The 7,460-nt window shown below is 42.2% G+C and overlaps 1 long non-coding RNA gene across 1 annotated transcript; it reads left to right on the forward strand.

Annotated features, from left to right (window-relative positions):
- The first annotated feature begins 2,684 nt into the window (after positions 1–2,684).
- On the forward strand, positions 2,685–7,064 carry LOC131424814 (uncharacterized). The gene is made up of 2 exons (XR_009228348.1): positions 2,685–4,307; positions 6,898–7,064. It is a non-coding gene; the product is annotated as an uncharacterized LOC131424814 (long non-coding RNA).
- The last annotated feature ends 396 nt before the right edge of the window (positions 7,065–7,460 follow it).

Consider the following 7,460-nt stretch of genomic DNA (forward strand, 5'->3'; position numbering starts at 1 on the left):
TATATTAGTCCCTTCCAAGACCAATGACCTCAACACTTCTACTAGGCACCACCTGTTAAAAGTACTACTACTTCAACATTGCCACACTGGGGGCACCAAACTTCAAGCTGATGACCATTTGGGGAGCACACTCAAAGCATACCCAAACCGCAGCATTCTGCAGTATGTGTCCAAAACATTCTACCCTAATACAGTTTAATTGTAGAGTACTTGACTAGTATGCACAACAACCTGCATTTGTTGATCCCTAGCAACACACACACACACAAAAAAAAAAAAAAAAGAAAAGAAGGAAGAATGAAAGAAAAGAGAAGAAAATTTAAAAAGAAAGATAATGCTGGGTATAGTGATGCACTCCTGTAATCCCAGCAGCTTGGAAGACTAAGGCAGGAGGATTACAAGTTTGAAGTCAGCCTCAGCAATTTAGAGAGGCCCTGAGCAACTTAGTGAGACACTATCTCAAAATAAAAAAATAAAATGGGCTGGGAATGTGGATCAGTAGTTAAGTACTCCTGGGTTCCAATCCTAGTAACAAAAATAAAATAAAATCCACTACCACCACCACCACCAACAACAAAAAACATCAAAAATATTCCAATGTAAACACAATTTTTAGTTCAAAATAAAATCATGATCAACATATACATATATACACATAAAGGAATTGATGTAAAAATGTGTTTTTAAAAGATTTTTTTTTTAAAGTACAAGCATGTTAGAGAAGACAGTTACTAAAATGATTCCTTTCCTATCTTGCAGAGTTTTGTCTGGTACAGGTTAAGTTAGACTCCCTCTGTAAATTACTTTCCTATTGCTGCTATAATTACTGTAGAGGCTTAAGCAACACAAATTGATTAACGAACAGTTCTGGAGGTCAGAGTACCAAATGGGTCAACAGAGCTATATTCCTTCTGTTGGTCTTTCCCAGCTTCTAAGGGCTGTTGATTCCTTAATTGGTGTCTCTGTCTGACTCCAACCTCTGCTTATAGGCCACATCCCTTTCTCTGACTGACTCACCTGCCTTGCTCTCATAACAACCTTTGGGTTAAATGGGTCCCATATGTATAATCTATTGACCTCAAATTATTTAATTTAACCAAATCTGTAAAGTCCTTTTATTATGTAAGGTTAGTACATCACAGGTTCCAGTGTTGGTGCACAGACATCTTTGGGAGGGGTGGTCATTATGCTGCCTATCACACAAAGCTGAGAAATTCCCCCATGGGTCTTGAAACAGGTTGAGGTGGGTAAAAAGCTCAGGGTTCATAGTGGTAGCTATTTAAATGCAGTCCTTATATCCATAACTGTCAGTCTGGGCTGAATTCAGGAGTTGATTTAATGAAAAAACAATGAGATACGCCAAAATTATTTTGCCTCCTATTTTGGGGATGGAGAGAGGATAAAGATATTTTTAAATAGTTTCTCCACTGTTTCTACTTAGTGAAAGCACGTTCACTTGGAAGCAATTTTAAAAGTTTAGTTTCTTGTTGTGTGGTTTCTTTTCTTTTTTTCTATGTTCTTTCTTTCTTCCTTTCTTTCTTTCTTTCTTTTTTTCACTGCTAGGGACCTAATCCAGGGCCTTACATATAATTAGGCATACTCTACTACTGGGCTACATCTCCGGCTTGCAAGCTCTTAAAAGGTTGTCCAAAACAACCATAACAAGACTTTATGTGGCTGTGCATGCAGACCCAGGAGGGACTGAGGAGAAGATTCTTCATTTAAGGAAGAGTTTTTCTCCTTCCTCCGTTGCTGGGGCCTGAACCCTGAACCCCGGGCATAATTAGGAAGGCCCTTCATTACTGTCATACCCACAACTCCCACAACTCCCAAGAATTCTTAAATGAATTTCTTCTATCTTGTTTGGTGGTCATTTTCTGCATCAGATTGTGTGTAAACGAGCAGCCCCTGGTGGCTCCGAGGATAATAACAGATTTTTGCTGAGAAGTTTTGACGGTGCTCCAGTAGGGGTCAGCGATGAGGTAACTCCAGGGCTCTCAGAATGCCTAATTAGCCTGTGAGCTTTTAAGCCTAAAGGCACATAAAACTGGAGATAAACATAGAACAACAGGAAGAGGGAGGTAATACTAATTTTAAAACAGTCCAGGAATATATGTTCAAATTGTACATATTAGTAAATTTCTGAATATTTGTGAACTTCGACGAGGCAAAACTTTTATTTGAAGTTCCCCAAATAACAGGAGTAGAAGAGTCCAAAAGAGACGGGGTCTCGCTATGTTGCCCAGGCTGGAGTGCAGTGGCTATTCACAGGCGCGATCCCACTACTGATCAGCACGGGAGTTTTGACCTGCTCCGTTTCCGACCTGGGCCGGTTCACCCCTCCTTAGGCAACCTGGTGGCCCCCCGCTCCCGGGAGGTCACCATATTGATGCCGAACTTAGTGCGGACACCCGATCGGCATAGCGCACTACAGCCCAGAACTCCTGGACTCAAGCGATCCTCCCACCTCAGCCTCCCAGTAGCTGGGACTACAGGCGCGCGCCACCGCGCCCGGCGATCACAACGGTGGCAGAAAGATACTAAAGGCTGAGGTTTGGTGACGTCATCGGAGGAGGGGCAAAACTGGGCGGTTCAGAGCTTGAACACGCCTCGCTCGAGGCGGTCCGGAGTCTGGGGCCATATTTCGTCACCCGGGCGGGGTTACAGTTCTGCTTTATAATAGACTAAGCGAGGAATCCAAAGCGTACCTCTGTGGCGTGGTCTCACTAAGGTTTGTTCCAAACCCTGTTTGTATTTACCCGGAAACGGTCAGGTCAGTAAACTCTTAAGTGATCCTCGTTGTATCTAGAAACGCAGTGAGAAAGTAAAGGAAGTGCTTAATGCCTGGTCCCCCGGCATTATCTTGCTTCAGCAGACTTGAATACGTGTGGCATTTTTTGGAATATGTCATTTTATTTATTTTAAATAAATTTTTATTTTAAGAGGGAACCATTTACCTAAATCTTCCATTTTCCACAATAAGCAAATTTAGGAGATGTTTGCGCTGTACGAAGGGGAATAAACTATAGTAACTGAAGTTGGAGGTCCGCAAAAGGGTCGGAGGCCAGCTCAATCTGAATTATTGGAAGGAGGGGAACCTGGGGCTGTTGCCTGCTTTCGCCTTCTCATGTTCGTTGTCCCTGTTGTTGAAGAAAAAAAATAGTAACTGGGTAATTGTGTAAGATTTGGGCGAAGAATTTCGATTTGACGGCTTGGAGGCATTTTGGAACAAGCTTAGGTTAAGGGATGGAGGGGAAGAAAGAAAAAAGAAAAAAATACAACCGGAGTAGTTCTGCTGCAGCAGAAATTTCATTTTTCCTCGTGGGCAGTCTTTCCTCCCCCCTCCCCTCTTTTTTTTCCCCCTAAAAATGAGTCTGAGCTTTCCTCTCCACCTCGGTCCTTGAGGTAGGTAACTTAAAGACCATCAGATAAAAACTTTCAACTCTTCTTTCAACTCCTTGCCACTCCCCTTCTCTAAATTTATCTTTACAGAGTCAGGGAATAACAACCCCCTGTTGTACCTTCTTAACTCAAACCCAGTAGTTCAGAATTCTTGTCTCTGGCTCTGTGTGTGTGTCTCCCTCAGAGATTCTGAGTTCTTTCACCTTAAAAAACAACCCTCCCGTTTCCCCCTTTGACTCTGCCTCTTTCAAAATGGAATAAAGCGGGAGGGGCCAAAGAATGAGGCATACATTAAAGTACATTACAGGCATATATTAAAGTACATTGATTGAAAGCAAAAGGACTCTACAATGTAAATAAACTGAAGTTAATGAGCCTCCCTTGAGAAATTAAGAGGGAATGTTGCAGAATGATAGTTTCCCCCAAAGTCTGTTTCAACCTTTCATTACCCTGATAAATTTATAGTTGGACACAGGAAGTTCCAGTTAGAGACCACATTTCCCAGTTGACCTTACAACCTAGTGTGGTTAAGTTCTCACCAGTGGAACAAGAATGCAGTGTTACAGGTGATCTGTAACTCTTGCTTAAAAATAAATCGTTGCCCTCCGTTTCTGCTCTTTTGAGGTTGGAGGTCCGCAAAAGTGTCTGAGGCCAACTCAATCTGAATTATTGGAAGGAGGGAAACCTAGGGCTGTTGCCTGCTTTCGCCTTCTCATGTTCGTTGTCCCTGCTCCAGCGCTAGGTGGCGCCAGTGCACACCCGCTGTAGCGCTCCAGCTTTAACCAAGCAAAGGAGGAAAAATATCTCACCCAGAGGATGCGAAAACTTGCAGAGGAAAGAAACCAGGATGCGTGAATGAAAATGGAGCTGAACCACCCTGCTAGTCAGAACCATTCCTATCTCTGGTCTGTTACAAGAGTAAAAAGTCTCTATTTCCTTTAAATCAATATATATTGGTGGGGCCTCTTTATTTTTACAGCATACTCTTAACTTTTTCAGATAAATTCACAGAAGAAAACTTTAAAAAATATATTCTTAGTTGTAGATGGACATAATGCCTTTTATTTTATGAATTTATTTTTATGTGGTTTTGAAGATCAAACCTAGGGTCTCGCATGTGCTAGGCGAGTGCTATACCACTGAGCTACAACCCCAGCCAAGAAAATTCCTCATAGCTAGAACTTCTAAAGGACAAGAACCAAAAGAGCTGCAGCATCTACAGGGCATCCTAATGGGTGGATCATCTTTTTTTTTTTAATATTTTATTTTTTAATTTTCGGCGGACACATCTTTGTTTGTATGTGGTGCTGAGGATCAAACTCGGGGCCGCACGCATGCCAGGCGAGCAAGCTACCACTTGAGCCACATCCCCAGCCCCGAGTGGATCATCTTTACCCGTCTGTAAGATTAAAAAAAAAGAAACAAGTCCTGTATTTTCCTACATTCTCTATATTTGTATCCATTTTATTATTTTGTAAATGAAAATTTTCTTCCTTTCTCAGTTGTCCCTGTATTTTCAGTGGCAGTAAATCTCGTCTTATGAATCGATAAAATCTTTTGTTTTATGATGGTTTAGGTTGAACCACCATCAATTACATTAACCCCCACTTCACCATTGCTTTATGAATTAGTGACAGACATATATTCAGTGCTAAGTCAATTATGCCTAAGCTCCAATCAGTTGTTTACATTTTTAAATTTGAGTTTTAGATTTTTATTTTGTATGGTTGTTTTATTTTAAAAGAGACAAGTGTCTTGATATGTTGCCCAGACTAACCCCAAACTTCTGGACTGAAGCCGCCCTCCTACTGTAGCCTTCCGTGAGGCTGAGGCTACAAATCGGTGTCACAGCGCCAGCGAGGGCAACAGTTGTGACTTTTTAACACTGCAGAAAACAAGGCAATGTCGGTCTTAAGGTGGGGTTTGCGCTTTCAAAATGTAAACCGTCAATTCTGTGGCTCCAAACATCAGAATAGATAAGGCCTTCATCTCGGATGGAGTCTCAATTTGTCTAAAAAACTCGATACCAGGAACCCCCAGACGTTTACAAATTAGTTCTTTGGGGGTGTTAAATGAAGAAGAGCAAGAGGTCAGATGAAAAGAAAAGGCTTTCTGCCCTGGTCGGGAAAGATGGTGTGTGGCCACATAGGGCCTGGGACTCGAAACCTCAGCAGCTACCAAGGGAGGAGCACAGGGCAAGGCAGAAGTTGGACAAAGGCCCCAATTGCTGGGCCCTGAGAGCACCCTAGGAGGCGACCCGATGCAGCTAAAGAGGACCGGGCAGCGGTCCCAGAAAAGCAAGTGAAAGAGGCGCAACCCGGGGACCATTGCCAGCCGGTATCCTAGCCCAAGCAGAGGAGAACAGAAGCCAAGACCTGGGACCAGGACACGCGGAGCCCCAGGCGAAGAGGCGGAGAGTGGCGCAGAGAAGCTGGAACTGCCTGAAAAAGCAGGGCGGGACCGCGGCCGCAGGAAGGGGCGGGGCTAGGCGGGGCGGGGGGCGGGGCCGGGGGCGGTGGCGGCGGCCAACCCGGGATCCGTGCTGACAAATTACCCTGAGTGACCTGAGTTCGTAGGTTTAGCGATTACACTCTTGTCTGCGCCCTCCTACACAGCCATCCTATCCCCACCCTGGACAGAGTGTCTGTTCTCTGCCGTTTATCACAGTGGGATCACATACTAGTACCAACAGGATTTTCATTAGGGCAAGTTATTTGCATTTCAGGGCCATGCCCTTGTGGGCTGACCCAGATTCCATTATACTTAATAAGGTATGAATTAATTAGAACTTCACTTTGACACACGTTTTCCGACCACACTGTGCTCTGAGGAAGAACCTTTAATGTGGTTAATACACATATCGATTCATAAACTGATTTTTTGTGACAGGTTTTTTAACTCAGAATAAATCCTGATATTGGACAAAGTTACTTATCCAATGTCATGCTTGGTGCTTGCTAGGGGATGCTTTATAAATTATGTTTTCATAATTCGCATTGTTAATAATTAAGAATATATTGTGTTACACTGTGGTTTCTGTGTATCACATTTTATGACTGAAGGGATTCACACTTTCCTCAGGGATTGCTTTGGGAGCTAATGCATCTTGAAAGTAGCTCTATTTATACAGAGAATACTGAAAGCACATGCTGCTGTATCTACTTAACTGACAACCCCCCTCCCAATGACAAAGCTCTAATACATTTTGTGGCACAGCTCATTTCCCAAGGGGGAGCATAGCCTGGGGTACAAAAAGAAATAAAGGGAAAACCACTGTTACAGGAGACGGTCTATAGTCACCATGATATATTGATAAACAATGTTACATAGTACAGAAGAGTATTTGTATAATCAAGAAAAATAAATATAAATCCTGATTTATTCTCATTTTCAAAATTAATATTAATGATCTTGCATATTAAAATAATAATACAAACTAGAAAATCATAAGAATTATGTTCTTTTTTTTTAAATATTTATTTTATTATTTTTTAGTTCTCGGCGGATACAACATCTTTGTTTGTATGTGGTGCTGAGGATCAAACCCGGGCCACACACATGCCAGGCGAGCGCGCTACCGCTTGAGCCACATCCCCAGCCCAAGAATTATGTTCTTTTGATTGTAAGATTTTATTAAAATAGTGAGTCCCTTTGTGCATTCATTCATTCATCCATTGGCTCTATATCATTAGTTATTACGGAAATACAATCAAAACCACAATGAGTCAGGCATGTGGCACCTGCATGTGGCACCTACCTGTAATCCCAGATACTTGGGAGGTTGAGGCAGGAGGATGGAAAGTTGAAAGCCAGCCTTAGCAATTTAGTGAGACCTTGTATCAAAATAAAATAAAAAAGGTTAAGGATGTAGTTCATTGGTAAAGTACTGTGGAGTTCAATCCCCAGTATTAAAACAAACAAACCCAACAACAAATAAACAAAAACCAACAATGAGATGCAACTTCATGCCTACTAGAATCACCACAGCAACAACAATAACAAAAATCCAATCCTAGATATAGACCCCAAAAATTTTTTAAAAGAGGGGGACAAACAGA

This window comes from Marmota monax, unplaced genomic scaffold (genome assembly GCF_021218885.2).
Source record: "Marmota monax isolate L192 unplaced genomic scaffold, Marmota_monax_Labrador192_F-V1.1 WCK01_AAM20220418_F8-fsc00001, whole genome shotgun sequence".
Classification (NCBI taxonomy): Eukaryota; Metazoa; Chordata; class Mammalia; order Rodentia; family Sciuridae; genus Marmota; species Marmota monax.